We start from the raw sequence: 23,434 nt of genomic DNA, 5'->3' as shown, positions 1-23,434 counted from the left end.
TTAGCCAATCACGGTAGAACTAAAGCCACAGTGAGAGGCAGAGAAACGAATACATGATATACTAGATCATACTTTACATAATTTTTTTTTTCTTAACATTAAAATAAAACAATTTCCTATTCAAGATCAATTATTTTCAAGTTCTATTTCCATGGATTGTTCTTGACTCAGTTAACAAAACTCAATATTTAAAGCTGCCTCCTGAGATTCTGGAGAAGACGTCCTTTGTTCTTCCAGGAAATCTGTATCCATTGCGAAGGTAGATGAACTTGGTTCATTTTCATCACTTTTTCTGCAAGTATGCGATCTGAAATCTTTCTGCTTGAAGATTCTTAACAATTCAAGAATTCTACTCCACAGTGAAGCATTAGAGTCAGAGGTAATCAAGATTCCTCTGTTTTTGTGAATAAACATAGCCATGTATATAATTAGAGACAGTAAAGAAGCTACTCCAGCAATCAAGAATAGACCCCAGAAACTATTGAGACCAAGCCTATTTGAAGGAACTGAATTGCTACGATCTGGACAAGTCACTTGTTTCCCAAACCATTTTTCTTCTATTTCTTTGCTTTTGTCTCCTTCAATCACCTTTAAAATTGCTCTAGACACATCAGCCGTTAAAGGAGAACCTCTAGGGAAGACCTAAGAATAACAACATTTAAAATAAAAAGAATACCCATGTAAGAAATTCTGCATTTAATATTTGCGATGTTCTGAGTTCAAATTGTCGTCAGAGCAATTAGCAAAAAAAAATAAAAATAAAAAATTGCAAAGAAAGAAAAAGGAGGAGGAGAAAGAGACGGCAAACCCACAAAGCCAAGTCCATCTGTTCTAAATTCTTGAATGTTTGATATGTTGTTTCTATATTGTGATTCCAACGTAGAAGTAGTTTCAACCAAGGTATATTTAGAGCAATTCTGTGCCATAATTAGCTTTGTCGATGGTGATTCATCAAAAGCAGCAGCAATGCCTCCATTTTTACTTCACTTCCTTTTGAAAGGAGATCATTACACTCTTCAGCAGATTTGTAAGGCACGAGCTTGGATTCCTTGAAACCAAAGCTTAACAAAAGAACCATTCTTATAGCCTACATTTTCTCCATTTGCAATCAGTTCATCTATGGTGGTAACGGAGGGTCATCGCTGTTCCATGGTTAGAAAGCTTGATAAACTTGCGGCGTAGCATTGTGTTAGTACGAGTGCGACAAAACACCATATGATTACTACTTTTCTAGCCAAGTTGCTCTCCACTCTTTCTCTTGCAATTATAGTTTTATTCATTTTGAAAATTATTAGATTGAATCGAAAATACAATTATTAATATGTATACATAAGAGGTGAAAAGGAAATTAATTACTCTGTGCAAAAACCATTGTCGAGAAAGAAAACCAGAAGCTAGTGCCCACTTGCTGAGAATGAGAACCTTGAAACTCTTCATTTATCCTGTGTTCAAGAACCCATACTACAAATGCAATAAAAATGAAGAAACACAAGCTTTTAATCCAAAGATCGCATGTTAGAGGTTTCAAGAAAACCCATGGTTTATCACTTTCTTCATCTGTGGTTACGACAATCATCGATACGGTGCCAGCTCCTGTATATGGCAAAGTAAAATCCACATATTGGGATCTGTTGGCAACAATAGATATATCTCCCACCACAGCATCAAACTTCTGTTGGCAACAGTAAAAATGGAAAAAGAACACACAGAAACGGTAAGTGACAATGCTTATTGAACCATAAATGATTCATATAATTTGAGAGAAAAATGAAAGTGAGTAAGAAATTTTACCCCTAACTGGACTTGATAGACCAAATCGTTGTAACTTCCAGCGCTCTTGCCATTAGGATTGGCAAATGGAATGTAGTCATAAAGCAAAGAATATGCTAATTCTTTCACTACAGCATCAAAAAGATCTATACAGAAACCTTTTACACTTGAGGTATTGGTAATAGTATCTATTGTCACATTCACAAATTGCATGAAACCCTTCTTTACTGGCACTCCTATCCGTAATTTCTTACCATCTGTTGGGTCCTCCCAACCTTTGGGAACTAAAGCTGTTTCCCCTGACCATATAATAGTAGCTAGAGGACTAATATTAGAAGAATTTGTTGATGGTAACTTCATTCTTTTGAGAAGTACTTTTTCAGATACCCATAATCCTACCCTTGTTGCTCCACCCCATTTACATTAACTATCTGGAAAGCTGATGACTTTTACTGCCCATCTACAAATTGGAAATCCCCTGTGACTCCTCTGAAACTTATGTCTTATAATGCTTGACGAAGATTCAGACCAATTTGAGAAACACCAGTAGTTTCAAGATCTGTTGTTGAGTTGCTAGAAAAACTTGACTTTTCGAAGTCAAAGTTCTTAGTTCTAGTTGAAACATTCTCAACTGCCATGGCTAATGCTATTGTAGCATCATAAGCCCATAATCCATACATTTTCAATTTAGCATCATCTTTCTCAGGATTATCCTGATGGAATTTCCTTTGCTATTGTACTTGAAAATTCTTTAACTTTTCCATTGGAACGTGAGGTTTAATACCCAATACTCCTTGCATTGATTCAATAACAAAAGAATCCATTGAATCCAAGAAAGCGGTCATTCTATATGTAATTATCCAAACATAGCCTTTACCCATCATTCCAATCTTTTTTGCATTTATAAAAAGCCTAGAACCAAGATCAGGCAACATGTGCACAACGCAAACTCTACTTCTCATTTCCTTCAACTTGTAAAGCTTTTCAATAATTTGACTGTCTGTGGCTAATGGAGAAATAGCACTCCGGTAAGGGACTTGAGTATCAACTGCTTGCAAGGCATCAATTAAATAAGGTATGATTCCAACTCCATATTCATCGTCAACATAGACAAGCACCGCTTCTCGCCATCCAAAAGCTTGAATTATTGCACTTATGGCATTTACTTGAGCGGAGTCGTTTGGTGTAGCTTGAAAGAAGTATGGACTTTGAATGGTAGTAAGAGAAGGGGTTGATGCAGCAAATGATATTATAGGCACTTTAGCTTTTTCTCCAAGTTGGGTTATAAAATTGACTTGCTTGGATGTCGTCGGCCCTATGATGGCTTCTACTTGAATATTTTTCATTAGGTCCAAAGCTAAAGCTGTTTTTTCAAGAGCAGATGACAGAAAAATAAGGTGAATTTCTTTCTTTCCTTTTTCGGTTTCTGAAATGGGCAAGTCGTCATAATATTGTATATAATGCTTAAAATACTATCATGTTACTGTTTACAAATACTCCCTTCATTCCATTTATAATAAGAGACATAATTAATAAACTTACATCATAATTTGTATTTAATATTTTCCTAATATATCCAGACCTTATCACCAGGGATATACTTAATCACAATTAAGGCTTCTCATCACTCCCTGCAAGTGCGTTTAGTGGGAATCGAGCCTGAGAGCTCTTCCTACATGCTCAGCCTGCATTGTCAATTGAGCCACAACCTATAGGTATCCTTATATTAAATATTAGTCATCCATATTTTAAAGTTATTGGAACGACTAATGTAAATGGAAATAACGATTACGCTCTCTGTGTCAAAATATTAGTCGTTTTGAGTAGTTTAAGAAATAATAAATGATATTTTTCTAATATTATGCCACATACAATAACTATCTTCACAAATTATTATTGATTTTGAGATCATGAGTAATTCAATCAAATTACTCTTGATTTTATATGATTAAGAGAATTAATTAGTTCTTTACTCTCCATACAACAACCTTATATTCTGTCATAGATGGAGTACCTAAGTTTATTATAAGATTTGATTAATGGTAACACTGTACATGTAAAATTATTATATTAAATTTTGACATAGGTGTAAAATTTTCTATTTTAAAAAGTTTAGATAATAATCATACTTTTTGAAAAAGGTTTGACTTTTTCATTTTTTACATTTATACCAGTGATCGAGACTAAATCATTTACCAAATAATCTCAAGGGCATATATACTCACACATCGATCTAATGCGTTGAAGAGTATAATATTATTCTCATAATGCTTTCCGATCACATCAAACCTCAAGTAATGAGAACACTCATTTCAACCAACTAAACTAATCATGTCGGATATATTTGTCATTTGGCATGTATAACATTAATAGAACATGCAACTAAATAAAATGGTACCTAATTTTTTTATCAATCATGGAAGAATATAATAATGTGGTGAGTACAAGTTAAGAAGGAATTAATGTTTGAAAATCAGGGATATGTTCGGTAAAATTAACTGTTTCAATATGTAGCTGATAAGTTATTTTAATAGCATTTTAGCTGTTTGATTAGCTTTCCATAAAAAGCTAAAAGCTAACGTTACATAGTTAACTTTTTATAAAACGCTACCTTCATCTTTAAAACTTAGTTCAAATGTTATGGTACCGAACACTATAAAAAAAATAATATAAAACTATTTAAAAAGTTGTTGCCGTAGATTAACTAGATAATAAAATTAATATGAGACACATGAATAGAAGCAAGAGAGAAAACCTGCAGAAGCTGCAGCAACAACATCTCTCTTGGAGTCCCTGATGTTGAGAACCAGCCTGGTTTTATAGTAAGCATGAGTACCATAGAAGTCTTTGAGAGCCATGTCGATACAGCTCAAACCCACCTTTCCTATCCAATCTTCAAAGTCAATAACCAAACCTAAATTGACTGGAATTGTCTCATTTACTGTTTCCACTAACAGAACCTTTAATTGAAGGAGGAGGAACAAGTAAGAGAAAGCAATTCTTAAATGGCGTTTCCACATCTTTGACCTATGAAATTTGAAGTGCTTCAAGATTATGGTTTAAGCTTTAGAAAGATGTGCTATTTATAGGCTTTGAAATTAAGGAATGAACATTATAGGATAAGACCGGATGGAGTACTATCTATCATATATATTATATAAAATGTAAGAATTCAAACTCTACTAAGAATCTTTTATGTAAGAAAAGAAAAGGGAAGAGGACGAAACTGTTGAAACAAACAATAATATAAAGCTGTTGTTACAGATTGAATCTTACGAAATTGATAGAGAATTCTAGCTTGACTTTCATTGAAGAATACTGCAGAATTTATACAAGAATGGAAATAACAAACTTCCTATTTAGATGCCACCCATAAGGTGAATAAAAACTGAATAAGAAAAATCTGCAACTAAGAGCTAAAAAACAGCCACTAACTTAAGCCACTAATTCCACCATTTGATGTTGTAAAAAAAAAGGAATAACAAAAAAATATTGACAGTATGCTGGAATTGAAATGCCAGAAATCTAACACTCCTCCTTGGCATTTCAGTGACAAACACCAATTCTTTGTCTCAAGTCTTCATATCTCTCCTTAGGAATGGCCTTGGTAAAAATGTCTGCAAGTTGATTTTCAGATGAGCAATATACAAGTAGCACTTCGTTAGATTGTTGAACTTCTCTGATAAAATGAAACTTAATTTTGATATGCTTAGTTCGACCATGAAACACCGGATTGTTGGAGATTGAAACTGCTGAAATATTATCACACATGATCTTTGTAGCTTCTGTCTGCTCACACTGCAAATCTTTTAGCATCTTATTTCTTGGGAATTGAGATCATTCAATCTACACGTGGTATATTTCTTTGCCAAAAGAAATACTTGAATGAAGTTTTGATAAAGTTTGGGATGCAAAATTGTAAAGAAGTTAGCACTCTTCTAGTTCCTAGTGAAAAATTGAGCAATTCAGATGGTGAAAGCAAGGTTGATGCAAGTATATATAGAAGTCTTATTGGTTGTTTTCTTTTTTTATTTGTCACTAGATAACAGAGGATTGAAGATGATGGTAGTTTGAAGAAGGCAGTAACAGAGGATTGAAGATGATGGTGGTTTGAAGAAGGCAGTAACAGAGGAAGCAAGCCGTTGTTAACAACGGCTAGTATTAACCAACGACGTCGTTTCATTATACAAGAAAGAAAAATATTATAAAAAGGGAAAACGGTGTCGCATGGATAATGAAGGCAATGACAAAACACATACTGTATATCTTCTTCATACTTATAACAACAACAGTGGGAGGTTATAGGTTGGTTACGGAAAAATCAAGAGAGAGACGTTTTTAGTTGTAACTGTATAGAGCATCTTGGGTAACAAGTTTTCTGTGTGTGATTCTTCCTTTCTTCTTGAGTGAGTTGAAAACCTTCCTCTGTTTTTTTCTCTCTTGTATCTGTTATCTGTCATCTTCCTCTCTTGTATCTGATATCTTTAATCTTTTGCACTTGTATCTGTTATTTTCTTCTTCAATGAGATGAATTCAATCAAATTTTATATGGTATCAGAGCAGATGCTGCGCAGGTTTATTCAATTGCCTCTTTGATTTGCTGTTTTTTTTCTCCTGCAACTTATTACGGATTGATTCTGAGTTTTCTTTTCTTCTTTTCAATCGATTGCTCCTTTCTTTGATTTTCTTGATCAATTGTCAATTCTTCCATCTTATTCTTAAACTTTGATCCTGTCATCCTCACTTTCTTTCCTTAATTCTGTTAAAATGGCTGTAAATCTGAATGATTGTTTGACAAATCCTTCTAATCCTTTTTATCTGCATCCAAATGAAACGCCTGGTTTAGTTCTTATTTCAATTCCATTGAATGATTACAACTATCATTCTTGGGCCAGAGCTATGAAGATAGCCCTAGCTTCCAAAAACAAGCTAGGTTTTGTTACTGGAGCGATATCTGCACCAGTTGATCAAAATAGTGAATTGTATAATATCTGGAGCAGATGCAATACAATGGTGATTTCTTGGATCTAGAAGGCTGTGTCTCCAAACATTGCACAGAGTATTTTATGGATAGACAATGCCTCAGAAGTATGGAGAGATTTACAAGTCAGATTTTCTCAAGGGAATAATTACAGAATAGCTGATTTGTTAGATGAAATTGCGAGTCTTAAGCAAGGAGATTCAACTGTGAATGATTTTTACACACAACTTAAGATCCTATGGGATGAGTTGTTGGTTCTTAGACCAATACTTGCATGTACATGTAGAAATGCATGTAATTGTGGAGCAGCTACACAATACAGGAGAAACTTTGAGCATGAACAAGTCATAAGATTCTTAAGAGGCTTAAATGAGAGATTTGAATCTGTTAAATCTAATGTGTTAATGATGGATCCTCTTCCTGATTTAACTAAAGTTTTCTCGATGGCAATACAGCAAGAAAGGCAGATTAATCACAGTTCACAATCTGAGGCAAAGATTATGCTCAACAGATCTTATAGACCAAACTTTGGTGCCAGAAGTTTTTCACAGCAGACATTCAGAGCACAAAAGTTTCCTGCACAGATTAGTACAATCAGAAAATGTACTTTCTGCAATGGAACTAATCATACCATAGATAGTTGCTATAAGAGAATTGGCTATCCTCCAGGATTCAAGCCTAGATACAGCTACAATTCAGGCAGACCAAATGTGACAAAGTCTGCGAATGCAGCAGTCAATGCAGTTTATCAAAATACAAATGAATTTCATGATCATAATTCTAATGTGTTTTCTGTTCAAGGCAAGGAAAACAATTTTACAAACATGCCTGACTATGCAAGCAATGAGACTCAACAGCAACCATCTGAAGCAACTATCTCCTTTACACTGGATCAATATAACAAGATTATGACACTCATTAATCAAGATTTAACAGATGGCACAACAAACACAATTAATGCAGAACATGCAGTCAACAGCATCCTAGCAGCTAAAGATCCGCAATCAGCAGCTTCTATATCTCATCAAACACAGAAATCAGGTATATTAAAATCTGTATCTAATTCTGTGTGGATCTTGGACAGTGGAGCCACAGACCATATATGCAAGTCTCTTGATCTGTTTGCAACCTTTAAAAGAATTTCACCAATAAGAGTAAAGTTGCCAAATGGAGAATACCTATTAGCTCATTTTTCTGGCACTATTGTTTTCTCAGAAGCTTTACTTCTTAAAGATGTGCTGTATATACCTGGATTTGCTTTCAATCTTGTCTCAGTTACAAGCCTTATTGCTCAACTACATTGTTCACTCTTTCTCTATAATGATCTATGCCTGATCCAGGATTTCAAGACCTGGAAGATGATTGGTATAGCTAAAGTGTTTCATGGACTCTACAAGTTGCTGCAAAATGAAGATCCTAAGAAGTTTACTGATGTTAGACAAAACAAAACAGTGCTGGCTGCTACTACATTGTTTAGTACTCAATGTAGTAATAACAATTTGTGGCATTTTAGATTTGGACATGTTCCTAAGACCAGATTATCCATTTTATGTACTAAACATCCAGAAATTCATATGAATAAGACTGATTTACCTTGTGATGTTTGTCATATGGCAAAGCAGAAGAAGCTTTCTTTTCCTGTTAGTGTAACTATGTCTCAATCTCCTTTTGATTTGTTACATATGGATATCTGGGGTCCAGTTGGTACTGTTTCTTGGACAGGTCACAGATATTTCTTGACTATAGTTGATGATAACACCAGATTCTTATTGGTTTACCTGTTAAAGGAGAAGAGTGAAGTTAGGCCTTTAGTCAAACAGTTTGTTAAGATGGTAGCAACACAGTTTAACAAAAGGGTTAAAAGCATCAGATCTGATAATGGTGCAGAATTCTTGATGAAAAATTATTATGCAACAGAGGGAATTTTACATCAAACTGCTTGTCCAGAAACCCAAGAGCAAAATGCAGTTGTAGAAAGAAAGCATCAGCATATACTCAATGTCACAAGAAGTCTTTTGTTTCAAGCTAACTTGCCAAAGATTTTTTGGAATTTTGCTGTACTACATGCCACTTATCTCATTAATAGAATTCTAACTCCCCTATTGCAGGAATGCTCTCCATATGAAAAGCTTTATCATAGCCTGCCAGATCTTTCAACCTTAAAGGTTTTTGGAAGCTTGTGTTATGCAAATACTTTACAGGCTGGGAGAACTAAGTTAGAGCCTAGAGCTCAAAAGTGTGTGTTTTTAGGCTACAAAGAGGGTACCAAAGGGTATTTAATGCAATTTGCATACTAGAGGATTATTGGTTTCAAGGAATGTTATATTCTATGAAACTATTTTTCCTTATTCTGCAACTCAGTTTCAACCATTATTGCCTCAACTTAATGACACATATGCAGATGCAAACTATGTTCCTATATCACCTGCAGCAGATGCAGTCAATGCAACAGGTGTAGTTGATACTCTTATGCAGGATGATGGCTCAAGACGATCCACAAGGACAAGGAGAGCCCCTCAATATTTGCAGGATTACCATTGTAATTTGGCATATCATAATCACACTACGCCTATTGCTTCTACACAACACTCTATTTCCCAAGTGCTTACCTATTCTCAGTTGTTTCCTTCCTACAAACATTTTATTTTAAATGTTTCTTGTCTTCAAGAACCAAAAACATATAAACAAGCCGTTAAACATCTTGTATGGAGGAAAGCTATGGATAAGGAGCTTGAAGCCTTGGCTTTAAATAATACCTGGACTGTGGTTCCTCTTCCACCAAACAGGGTCCCTATTGGCTGTAAATGGGTGTATAAAACAAAATTGAAGTCAGATGGTTCTATAGAAAGGCACAAGGCTAGACTAGTTGCCAAGGGTTACACACAGGTTGAGGGCCAGGACTTCTTTGATACTTTTTCTCCTGTAGCTAAAGTTACAACTATCAGACTTCTCTTAGCTTTAGCTACAATGAAAGGGTGGTTTTTGGAACAGCTTGATGTAAACAATGCTTTTCTTCATGGGGATTTACATGAAGAAATTTATATGGAGGCTCCTTTGGGGTTACAGGTTCCTGATGGTTCAGTTTGTAAGCTACAGAAGAGTTTATATGGCTTGAAGCAAGCCAGTAGACAATGGTTTCATAAGTTAACGACTTTTCTTGTTGCTATTGGCTATCAACAATCTCAATCAGATCACTCTCTATTCACTAAATCAAAAGGGGAACAATTTACTGCCTTATTGATATATGTAGATGATATTGTTCTAGCAGGGAATGATTCTTCTGAGATTAGCTTAGTCAAAGCTTCTCTGGATGCCAAATTCAAGATAAAAGATCTTGGTAAGCTAAGGTACTTTCTTGGATTGGAAATTGCTAGGTTAAAGGCAGGATTGTACATATGTCAGAGAAAGTATGCATTAGAGCTCCTAACTGAGTATGGAGTTTTAGGTGCTAAGCCTTCCTCCTCTCCTATGGATTATAATGTCAAATTCAGCAAAGATGATGGTGATTTGTTGACTGATATAACAAGTTACAGAAAACTAGTGGGGCAGCTATTATACCTCACTACCACAAGGCCAGATATTACTTATGCTGTCAATACCTTGAGCCAATTTCTCTCTGCACCAAGAACAACTCATTATCAGGCATTGCTCAAGATTCTTAGATATGTTAAATCTAGTCCTGGTAATGGTTTATTCTATAAACCTAGTTCGGAACCAAAGCTAACTGCCTTTAGTGACTCTGATTGGGCCGGGTGCCCTGACACAAGGCAATCTATAACAGGTTATGCAATTTACCTGGGAGATTCTTTGATCAGCTGGAAATCAAAGAAGCAAGTGACTGTGCCCAGATCTTCTTCAGAAGCTGAATATCGAGCTCTTGCTGTCACAACATGTGAGCTTCAATGGTTGAGCTATCTGCTGTCCGATCTTGGTCATAATTTATCTGCACCCATCAGTCTCTTTTGTGATAATCAATCAGCAATTTATCTCACAGCTAATCCTGCCTTTCATGAGCGATCGAAGCATATAGAGATAGATTGCCATTTTATTCGAGAAAAGGTTAATTCTGGCCTTGTTCATCTTATGCCTATTTCTACAGAGCTGCAGCTTGCTGACTTGTATACCAAATCTCTTTCTCCTTCACGCTTTAAGTTTCTCATGTCCAAACTGGGCATGTCTGACATCCATGGCCCAGCTTGCGGGGGGTAACAGAGAATTGAAGATGATGGTAGTTTGAAGAAGGCAGTAATAGAGGATTGAAGATGATGGTGGTTTGAAGAAGGCAATAACAGAGGATTGAAGATGATGGTGGTTTGAAGAAGGCAGTAACAGAGGAAGCAAGCCGTTGTTAATAACGGCTAGTATTAACCAACGACGTCGTTTCATTATACAAGAAAGAAAAATATTATAAAAAGGGAAAACGGTGTCTCATGGATAATGAAGGCAATGACAAAACACATACTGTATATCTTCTTCATACTTATAACAACAACAGTGGGAGGTTACAGGTTGGTTACGGAAAAATCAAGAGAGAGACGTTTTTAGTTGTAACTGTATAGAGCATCTTGGATAACAAGTTTTTTGTGTGTGATTCTTCCTTTCTTCTTGAGTGAGTTGAAAACCTTCCTCTGTTTTTTTCTCTCTTATATCTGTTATCTGTCATCTTCCTCTCTTGTATCTGATATCTGTAATCTTCTGCACTTGTATCTGTTATCTTCTTCTTCAATGAGATGAATTCAATCAAATTTTATACTAGACCTGATGTTATGTATGCAACAAGTATGCTGTCAAGGTTCGTGCAAGCTCCAAGTGAAAACCATTTCAAAGCTGCAAAAAGGGTCTTAAGATATTTAAAGGGGCATAGCTGATCTTGGAATCCTATATAGAAAAAATTATGAAGTAAAGATGCTGGGATTCATTGATAGTGACTGGGCAGGCTCAAATGATGACATGAAGAGCACCTCAAGTTCTTGTTTTAGTATTAGATCAGTAATGGTAAGTTGGAACTCCAATAAACAAGATACGATAGCTCAATCCACAACAGAAGCAGAGTATATTGCTGCTGCAACTGCTGTGAATCAAGCAATATGGCTAAGGAAGATGTTGGTTGATTTGAAAATTCATCAGAATCAAGCTACTGAAATTTTTTGTGATGATAAATCAGGCGTGGCTATGGCAAAGAACCCCGTCTTTCATGGAAAGACAAAACACGTCAAAATTAAATATCATTTTCTAAGGGAAGCTGAGAAAGAAGGTGAAATTCAACTCATATGTTACAGCTCTGAAGATTAGGTAGCAGATATTCTAACTAAAGGATTGCAGAAACCCAGATTTGAAGTTTTAAGAGAGAAGCTTGGAGTTTTCAGCAGCATTAGTGTCAAGGAGGAGTGAAAGAATGTCTGTTGTGACACTATTGCTGTCACATCAGCTAATATTTTTTATTAGCTTTTTTTGTTATTATCAAATCTGCATTTTGACTGGAAAATCTAGAGTTTGCTAAGTGCATGGTGTAGCATTCTTTAAGCATTAATTTAGGGAGACATGTTCCTTAAAATTAAGGAACTTAGGTATTGACTGTAAGAGAAAACTTTTTGTAATTGATGTATATATAAGTTGATCAATGAATATGAAATATAGCTCCTCTTTATTCAATTTTAAATGTGTGTGTTGTTCTCACATTCCTACACCAAGTCTTCCAAAGATATTTCATTATGTAAAAAAAAAAACCTTGGAATTGATATCTGACACTGGTTATTTGGCTGCCAAACCAGCTCTTTCTCCAAAGGACATTCATCTCAAACTTAGCACTGATACTAGTGATCCTTTTACCTGAATCTGAGATTTCTTCTTGTTGCAAACTGATTGGTAGGTTACAGTATCTCACAACAACTAGGCCAGATTTTTTTTTTTTTTTTTTTTGCTGTAAATCTGCTCAGTCAATATCTTTCAAAGCCTACTACTGTTCATTTCACAGCCCTTCATCATATTCTCAAATATATTAAACAGTCTCCATGGAAAGGACTTTGCTTTCCCTCTTCTTCTAAAGTTCAAATAAATATGTTTAGTGACTCTGACGAGGCTGTTGCATTGACACCAGAAGATCTATTTCAGGGTTTTATGTTTTCCTTAGTGACTTTAATTAGTTGGTGATCTAAAAAACAAAACAAAGTATCTCAATCCTCCTCTAAAGCAGAATATCGAGCACTTATAGCAGCAACTTGTGAAATACAATGGCTTAAGTATCTTCTTTTTTATCTTCATGTCCTTCATCCTTCACTAGCTAATATCTACAGTGATAATCATCCGCTTTGCATATAGCCACTAATCCTACATTGCATGAGAGGACTAAGCATATCGAATTAGATTGTCATATTGTAAAGGAAAAAACTTAATTCTGGTTTAACTCATCTGCTTCTTGTTACATCCAAATCCCAACTTGCTGACATTTTTATTAAAGCTCTCCCTAGTCCTCTGTTCCATGGTTTTGTCCAAGTTAGGAATGCTAGATGTTCATTGTCTAGCTTGCGGGGAATATTAGCTACTAATTCAATAATGCACCAGTAGCAACACAAATATTGCAGCAGCAACAATATAACATAATTCTCCTCGATATTTGTTAGTTAGTTTTAGATATTTTCCATTAGTAACAAACTATAGCTGTAATGTTCCTCTTTTCCCGCTCAATCTTTTTAGATAGAAATAATATAACTTCCTAAACGTTGAGATAATACAACTGAATATTTTTCCCAAAGCTTGCTGTTTTTCATAATATATTGAAAAATTTTCAATTTTTCTCTTAAACTTAAATGCGATATGATTTATTTGAAATTAAAATAATTAATTTTAATTGGAATTTTTAACCAAAAGGCCAATTGAGTCCTTTTTTTACAGTAACAAAGGTATGGATTAGATCACCGAGTAAAAAACAATAACTTGTTTGAGTTGAAAAAAATCATGTTACTATTTTATTTATTATTTGTCTCTTATGTGTGTTTAACCAACCAAAAGTAGATTTAATTAGTATTGTGGTTGAAAATCTTTGTAAAATTGATCCAAAAGCTCATTTTAATAAATTGTATATTGTGAATACCTTCGGATGTTGAATGGTCTGGTCAACTCGTTCTGTTCCTGTGTAGAAAGGAAGTAACCTGTGGGTATCTTCTATTGATTATAGAACTGGAAAGTTCGGAGAATAAAATAAATGTTATTCATATATAAAATATGAAATTTCATGTTTAAGTTACAAATTAGCTACAATAGATAAAACTATATATGGATTAGCTATACAATTCTGGAAAATTATTTTTATAAAATTACTAATAAATATAGATTTTAGCTACGGAATTGCTATGAATTAGAAACACTTAGCTATGAATTAGTTACATAATTTTGGAAACAGACTTACAACAAGTAGCTACTGATTGTTACAAAAATGGCTTGTACGAAATTGCTACAGTTTAAAGAGGAAACATTTAGCTACGGATTAACTATACATTTTGGAAACATCACTATTGCTACGTAATTTCAGTAGCTATTCTATGGTACGTTAACCACGAGATTAAATCCGTAACTATACTTTTAGCTATCAGTATTTTAGAGACAAAGATTCCTATAGCAATATGGGATTAGCTATGGATTTATTTATTAAAATTAGTTATGAAATCTTTTTTTAACTATTTTTTGATTTTTATTAGTGACTTACTCTTTTGATTTTAATTTGTATGATACCAATTGATGTAGTTGGAAACATTTGATCGATATTTTTAAAAAGTTTAGCCATCCAATTAAATGAAATTTTCGTTCATACACTAAAATAGAAAAAAAATTTAAAGTTCAGACACTATAAATACATCATTCATTAAATTAATATATAGAAAATAAAAAATTTTTCAATTTTTCTCTTAAAACTTAACTGCAATATAATTTACACAAAATTATTATTGATTTTGAGATCATGAGTAATTCAATCAAATTACTCTTGATTTTATATGATTAAGAGAATTAATTACTTCTTTACTCTCCATACAACAACCTTATATTCTGTCATAGATGGAGTACGTAAGTTTATTATAAGATTTGATTAATGGTAACACTGTACATGTAAAATTATTATATTAAATTTTGACATAGGTGTAAAATTTTCTATTTTAAAAAGTTTAGATAATAATCATACTTTTTGAAAAAGGTTTGACTTTTTCATTTTTTACATTTATACCAGTAGAGATGGAACCGTCGGTTCGAACCGGTCCGGAACCGTAACCGAAACCGGTGAGAACCGGAACCGGAAAATTCCGCTTCCAAATTTTCTGGAACCGGAACCGGCGGTTCCAGAGAACCGGTCGGAACAGGACTGGAACCGCCGGTTCCCCGGCCGGTTCGAACCGGCGGTTCTAGCCAAACTGTCAGGTTTTTTTTTTTTTCTCAATTTTGTTGTGAAATCTCTTAATTATGTTCAAGTCTTTAAAAAAATAAATTTAATTGAAGTATTTTTTAATTTTTTAGGTGTATCTTTTAATTTTTTATGTTCAAATATTTTTTTTTAAAACCGGTCTTCAAAATTTAAAATTATGTTCAAACTTTTTTAAACAAAAAATAAATTCAGTTGAAATTTTTAAAAAAAAAATAATTATGTTCAAGTCTTTAAAAAAAATAAATTTAATTGAAGTATTTTTTAATTTTTTAGGTGTATCTTTTAATTTTTTATGTTCAAATATATATATTTTTTAAAACCCGTCTTCAAAATTTAAAATTTAAAATTCTGCTATTCGCCGGAAAACCGATCGAAACCGTCGGTTTGGTCACCGTACCGGAACCAGAACCGGAACCGGAACCGTTCAGTTCCAAACCGAAATCGGAATCGGAACTTTTCGGTTCAGTTCCGGTTCCAGTTTTTTTGGAACCGGAACCGCCGGTTCCGGAACCGTGGCCACCCCTATATACCAGTGATCGAGACTAAATCATTTACCAAATAATCTCAAGGGCATATATACTCACACATCGATCTAATGCATTCAAGAGTATAATATTATTCTCATAATGCTTTCCGATCACATCAAACCTCAAGTAATGAGAACACTCATTTCAACCAACTAAACTAATCATGTCGGTTATATTTGTCATTTGGCATGCATAACATTAATAGAACATGCAACTAAATAAAATGGTACCTAATTTTTTTATCAATCATGGAAGGATATAATAATGTGGTTAGTACAAGTTAAGAAGGAATTAATGTTTGAAAATTAGGGATATGTTCTGCAAAATTAACTGTTTCAGTATGTAGCTGATAAGTTATTTTAATAGCGTTTTAGCTGTATGATTAGCTTTCCATGTGATAGAGATATACTATTAACCATGCATATGTAATAGTATAGCTATGAATGATTTTCTATTGACATTTATTTCTTTGTATTTAATTGGAAATTTGCATTAAATAAATGTTATTAGCATATGAACAATAATTGTGATTAGTACATTTTGTATGTATTTAATTGGACCAAGTAGAGAATGGATGTTTAGTACTGACTGTTAAACATATTCTCTAGGACATTAGAAATAATGTTTATTGTTCTTAATCTTGATTTATTTTAATATGAGCAAACATTGATTGTCTTGTGCTTTGATTCATTAAAAGGTGAGTTTCATTATTGGAATAATATTCTCGGTGAATTGGGCAAAGATATTTTGTGTTTGTGAAATATTAATTAATGATAGAATCCATGTCTCGGTTTAGAGATTGATGATGCACTTTAAGTAAGCTTATAAGGTTTCATAGTGTAAACCCTGCAGGTGGATATTGAATCCGACACATGAAATAAGTTGAGCGACAATCTTAAAGTTATATTGTGATTTAAATAAATTGTCAGTAAGTTATTTAAATGACAGCATCTGTAATCTTAACGTGGGGAACATTATTTTATTATGTTGTGGAATTGTAAAATAAATAAGGAGTTCAGTCATGAGTTTTTAGTGGAATAATTCATGATTAATTATAATAAGAATATGTTGGTCTACATAGGTTCTTATTATAATTAGTAGCCTGATTTATTTTATTCCTACGGTCCCTGTAGTGCCCTAATTATTTAGAAAGTTAAGGGTGTATTAAATAATAGATAAATTATTTAGTTTTAAAATAATTGATAATTATTTTAATTAAATAATTTTTTATTTAATTTATTTTATATTAAAAAAAATATCTTCCTATCGAAGAGAGTTTTTTTAATATAAGATTTGAAAACCCTAAGAATAGGGAGACGCACGTTATTCTATTCTCTGCCACTCAGAGAGTTCCAAAAGAGAGATAGTTAGGGATTACTGCAGAAGATCGTGGGTGACTCCAAGATCTCTGGAAAGAAGACCGGTGAGCGATTCTGCGCTTCAAGAGGTCAGTTTATTGATTTGTTCGATAATGTTTTTAGTTTGCCTCATATGGTTTCGAAGAGGGTTGTTTCCGCTTTATACCCGCTCCCATCAATTGGTATCAGAGCCATACGAAACTGTATGATGGTGGCTATTTTGTCATGTTTCAATCGTGTATCTATAATCTGTTTTGATTGTTTGATTGGTACATGGTTACAAGAGCTTCAAGAGTTTTTGAAGGACAGCAGCACAAAAGTGCATTACCTGATACAACCTTTGTTTTTGAAACTGTGGTTTTTAATGGGCATTAATATATATATATATATATATTTTGGGTTTTGTTTCGATGAACAGGAGAGGGGCAAGAAAAGACGAAAAAATAAAAATAAAAAAAAAATTTTTTTTTGGTTTTTGTTTTGAAGATCAGTAAAGGGGCAAGAAAAGATAAAATTTTGTGTTTCTGTTTTTATTTTTGTTTTTCGAAACTCAAGCTCGTCAGCGAGCTTGCTGCATCCGGACGGGGAGCCGGTGGCGGCGGGAGCTCGAGCATAGGCGTTAATGGAGGTTGAAGGGAAAAGGGGCAGCGGCGGCTAGGGCTTCTTCGTAAAGAAGAAGCTGCTGCTTGCCAAAATTCCCGTCTGGTCCCTCAATTTTTTTTAAATTTTATATTTTTGACCCCTGATCTTTAAGTTTTTATTTTTTTTTTACCCTGAATCTTTTTGTTTATTATATTTTAACCCCTGGACTTTAATTTTTTAAATTTTGACCCAGAAAGTATCAGTTATTCCGTTTTGGCCCTCTGGAGTTATTTAAATTATAAAGTGACCCCTGATTGTTTCTGGTTTTATTAAAAATTGCCTAGACTATTTCCGGGTTGTGCAATTTTGGCCCAATAGTTTCTGTTTTATGCAAAATAGTCCAAACAAGTTCTGAAATTTGCGAAATGGCCCAGAATTTTTCTGTTTTTGCAAGATAAACCCAGAATGTTTTAATTTTTTTTTTTTGCATAAATAGACCAGAACACTAAATTTTAACATTTTCAACCAAAAATGTTAATTTTATTTGCAAAATTGTCTTAAAAATATATTATTTTGCAATTTTGATTATAATTAATTTATTTTAATTATATGAATTAATTTGTGAGTGTTTTTTTTTTATTACTTTCTAGTTGTAATTATATGCATTTCTTCCCCATCGGAAGATGTCATGTTTTAATATAATTACTGAACTAGTCTAATTTGTCTGTATTGATTTAACTCTCCATCTGAGTAAATTAATTAGTGACATGAATCAGATGTAATATTTTCTCACACATTAATGTTAATTTAAGAGGCATGTTATCTCCCATCGAGTAGTATGTGCCGGTCTTATCTAATTATAATATGCAAAACATGTGATTGGTTGAATTCTCCGATCGAGGTTGCTATTCATGAATGTTGTGAATGTGTATTTTTTTTTTTTTTGAATTGTGATATCAATGTTGTATATTTGCAATTTTGATTTATTCAATGTTTATTATTGATATGCTATTTTTGTTTAATGCATGATATAGAAATGGCATCATTCAGTCCCTTGCAAACATCTTAACCCAAAACAAACTTGAGGGTCCAAACTATGTTGACTGGAAGAGGAATTTGGACATTTTGCTTACTGCTGAGGAGTATAAGTTTGTGCTTACTGAAGTTTGTCCTGAAAAACCCGGTGAGGGTGCCTCTAAGGAGGTCACCAGAGCTTACCAGAAATGGGTTAAAGCTGATGAGATGGTGCGATGTTACATTTTGGCTTATGTGTCAAATGTTTTGCAACATCAGCATCAGAAGATGGACACAACTTTTGACATGCTCGAAAATCTCAAGGAGATGTTTGGAGATCAAACTAGTGCAGCAAGGCAAAATGCACTGAGGGAGATTCTTACTTCCAAAATGGAGGAGGGAACTCCAGTTAGAACTCATGTCTTGAAGATGATGAGTCTTCTGAATGACATGGAGGTTCTTGGTGCTGAGGTTGACAATGCTACACAGATAGAAATGATCTTGAACACTTTGCCAGCCAGTTTTCAACAGTTTCGTTTGAACTATAACATGAATAAGATGGATTTCACTCTGTCTAAGTTGCTGAATGAGCTGGTGGCTGCTGAGACTATCATTAAGCAAGGAGCTGCACCTGTTGTGCTTAATGTTGAGCGAGGTTCTTCTTCTGCCCAGAACAAGGGTAAGAAGAAGAAAAATGCTCACAAGGCTAAGCCTAAAACAAGTGCTGCATCTACTAGTGCAAGTGTTGCTGTGAAAAAGCCTAAGGGTAAGTGTTTTCACTGCAAGCAACCTGGGCACTGGAAGTCACAATGTCCAACATGGTTAGCCAAGAAGAAGCAAGTTATGTCTCTGTTTTATATGCTGATAGTTGAAACTTGTTTAGCGGTGTTGACTACACTCCAATGGTGTGTAGATTCTGGAGCCACTAATCATGTCTGCAATTCATTGCAGGAGTTTCAGGTAACTCGTCAGCTAAATAACGGAGATGTAAGCATTTTTCTGGGAGATGGCACAGAAGTTGCAGTTCTAGCTATAGGGAATGTTTCTTTGAATTTTGAGAATAATAGAACATTGTTTTTGAAGGATGTTTTATATGTACCTTCAATTAGAAGGAATTTAATTTCAGTTTCTAGTTTGAGCAAGAATGGATATTCGGTTTGTTTTAATGAATTTTATGATGATTCTGTCGTTATTAAATTTAGAAAACAAATGATATGTTCTGGCTCAATGATAGATGATCTTTTTATTCTCAAAGTTTCACCTGAACTGCAAATTCCTAATTCTGAAGTTAATAACTTTGATGTCATTGTTCCATTGAAAAGAAAACGTCCTATTGAATTTAGTCATACCTATTTGTGGCATTTAAGGCTTGGTCATATTAATTTAGATAGGATTTCTAGGTTGATCAAGGATGGACCATTGAGTTCATTGAAAGTGGAGGCACTACCAACCTGTGAATCTTGTTTAGAAGGTAAAATGACTAAGAGGCCTTTTCCTATAAAGGGTAATAGAACTAATGATGTACTTGAATTAATTCATTCTGATTTGTGTGGTCCAATGAGTGTCCAAGCTAGGGGTGGTTTTGAGTATTTTGTGACTTTCACAGATGATTACTCAAGATATGGATACATTTACCTGTTGCGCCGTAAGTCTGAATGCTTTGAGAAATTCAAAGAGTTCAAGGCAGAAACGGAGAAACGACGTGGAAAATATATCAAGTCGTTACGGTCTGACCGTGGTGGCGAATACCTCTCTAGGGAATTCATTACTTATTTATCAAAACAAGGAATTACTTCACAGTTGTCTGTGCCTGGAATGCCACAACAGAATGGTGTAGCAGAAAGAAGAAATAGGACGCTCATGGAAATGGTTAGATCAATGATGAGTTATTCAGATTTGCCCATTTCGTTTTGGGGGTATGCCATAGAAACAGCAGCATATATTCTGAATTTGGTTCCATCTAAGTCAGTACCTAAAACTCCTACAGAACTGTGGACTGGGCGAAAGCCAAGTCTGAGACATGTTCGGATGTGGGGTTGTCCAGCCCATGTGCTGAAAGGGAAAGCAGATAAGTTGGAATCAAAAACAGACTTATGCTTCTTTATTGGATATCCTAGAGGAACGAAAGGTGGTTTATTTTATAGTTCTCAAGATAAAACGGTCATTGTTAGCACCAATGCACATTATCTTGAGGAAGACTATATTAAAAACCATATTCCCAAAAGTCAATTAGCCTTGTATGAATTGAGAGGAGAAAATATATCAACTAGAACCTTTCCATTAGAATAACAACCTAAACCATCAATGGTTGGAGCTGACATTCCATTGCCTAGTCGTAGTGGAAGAAATGTTAGTCGACTAGTAAATCAACATCAGCCTGAATATTCAGTACCTAACATTTCACTACCACCTGAAAGTAGTGGGAGTTATGTAGAAACTGAAGTGGCAGCTGTTGATCCAAATATACAGGAGCACAATGTTGGGGCTTCTAACATTTCATTGCCTCCTGGTGATGACAGACATGTTGAAGTTCCAGAACATGATCCAGATGTAGTCCCACCAGTCATGGACTTGCCGGCTTTACAGCCACAGCAAGATGAAGGTGTGATTGCAGAACCTGTAGTACTTCGTCGTAGTGGGAGAATTAGACAACCACCGGTTCGATATACACTTTTGGGAGAAGCTTTTGATAGAATCCCTGAAGAAGTGAATATTGAACCTGTCTGTTACGATGAAGCACTACAAGATAAAGATGCTGATAAGTGGCTTGTAGCTATGAAATCTGAGATGGAGTCCATGTACTCTAATCAAGTCTGGGAACTTGTAGAACCACCTGAAGGGGTTAAACCCATCGGATGCAAGTGGATCTATAAGAAAAAGAGGGGTATAGACGGTAAAGTGCAAACTTATAAGGCAAGGCTTGTTGCGAAAGGGTTTACTTAGAAAGAAGGGATCGATTATGAGGAAACTTTTTCGCCGGTAGCCATGCTAAAGTCTATTAGAACTCTTCTATCCATTGCAGCTCATTATGATTATGAGATTTGGCAAATGGATGTCAAGACAGCTTTCCTAAATGGAAATCTTGATGAATGCATCTATATGAAGCAACCAGAAGGTTTCATAAACAATGGACAAGAAAATTTGCTTTGCAAATTGAATAGGTCCATTTATGGGCTTAAACAAGCATCTAGGTCATGGAATACTTGTTTTGACCAGGCGATTAAAAGTTTTGGCTTTGATCAGTGTCATGATGAGTCTTGTGTGTATATGAAATGGAATGGTAGTAAGGTTGTTTTTCTGGTACTATATGTGGATGATATTCTGCTTATAGGGAATTGTGTAGGTATGTTGAATTCTGTCAAAGATTGGCTATCCCAACATTTTGATATGAAGGATTTGGGAGAGGCTGCTCATATTCTTGGGATTAAGCTTATGCGAGATCGCAAGAAAAGGATGATTGGCTTATCTCAAGCACTTTATATTGATACCATTCTTGCTCGTTTCAGCATGCAGGATTCCAAGAAGGGTTTTCTTCCCTTCAGACATGGAATCACTCTATCTAAGGACCAATGTCCTAAGACACCTGAGGAGATAGAGAACATGAAGGCAGTTCCATATGCTTCTGTAGTTGGAAGCCTTATGTATGCAATGTTGTGTACTAGACCTGATATCTGTTTTGCTGTTGGCATGGTTAGCAGATTTCAATCTAATCCTGGGCGAGAACACTGGACTGCAGTCAAACATATAATCAAGTACTTGAAAAGGACTAGGGATTATATGTTAGTTTATCAATCTGACGATCTTATACCCATTGGGTATACAGATTCGGATTTTCAGACTGATAAGGACTCTCGGCAGTCAACCTCTGGTAATGTTTTTGTCTTGGGAGGTGGAGCCATAAGTTGGAGGAGTATTAAGCAAACTTGTGTTGCTGACTCCACCATGGAAGCTGAATATGTGGCAGCTTCTGAAGCTGCAAAGGAAGCTGTATGGCTTAGGAACTTCCTTATGGATCTAGGCGTAGTTTCTTCAGTGCAATTGCCTATTACACTTTATTGTGATAATAGTGGGGCAGTTGCAAACTCGAAGGAGCCACGGAGCCATAAAAGGGCAAAACACATTGAGAGGAAGTATCATTTGATACTAGACATAGTTCAAAGGGGAGATGTGGTAGTGACAAAGATTGCATCGGAAAACAACCTGGCAGATCCTTTTACAAAAAGCTTACCAGCAAAGACTTTTGACAGTCATGTAGAAGGAATGGGAGTTAAAGTTATAGATGCATGGTTATGAGTCTAAGTGGGAGATTGATAGAGATATACTATTAACCATGCATATGTAATAGTATAGCTATGAATGATTTTCTATTGACAATTATTTCTTTGTATTTAATTGGAAATTTGCATTAAATAAATGTTATTAGCATATGAACAATAATTGTGATTAGTACATTTTGTATGTATTTAATTGGACCAAGTAGAGAATGGATGTTTAGTACTGACTGTTAAACATATTCTCTAGGACATTAGAAATAATGTTTATTGTTCTTAATCTTGATTTATTTTAATATGAGCAAACATTGATTGTCTTGTGCTTTGATTCATTAAAGGGTGAGTTTCATTATTGGAATAATATTCTCGGTGAATTGGGCAAAGATATTTTGTGTTTGTGAAATATTAATTAATGATAGAATCCATGTCTCGGTTTAGAGATTGATGATGCACTTTAAGTAAGCTTATAAGGTTTCATAGTGTAAACCCTGCAGGTGGATATTGAATCCGACACATAAAAT

At 34.6% G+C, this 23,434-nt stretch overlaps 1 pseudogene; it reads right to left on the bottom strand.

Annotated features, from left to right (window-relative positions):
* Positions 1 to 4,790, bottom strand: LOC149498913 (glutamate receptor 2.8-like; annotated as a pseudogene).
* Between the last annotated feature and the right edge of the window lie 18,644 nt (positions 4,791 to 23,434).

This window comes from Jatropha curcas, chromosome 1 (assembly GCF_041381405.1).
Source record: "Jatropha curcas cultivar XTBG-Jc1 chromosome 1, XTBG_Jcur_1.0, whole genome shotgun sequence".
In the NCBI taxonomy this organism is placed as follows: Eukaryota; Viridiplantae; Streptophyta; class Magnoliopsida; order Malpighiales; family Euphorbiaceae; genus Jatropha; species Jatropha curcas.
Note: the sequence above shows the minus strand (reverse complement) of the source record. Positions and strands in the feature narration are given on the sequence as shown.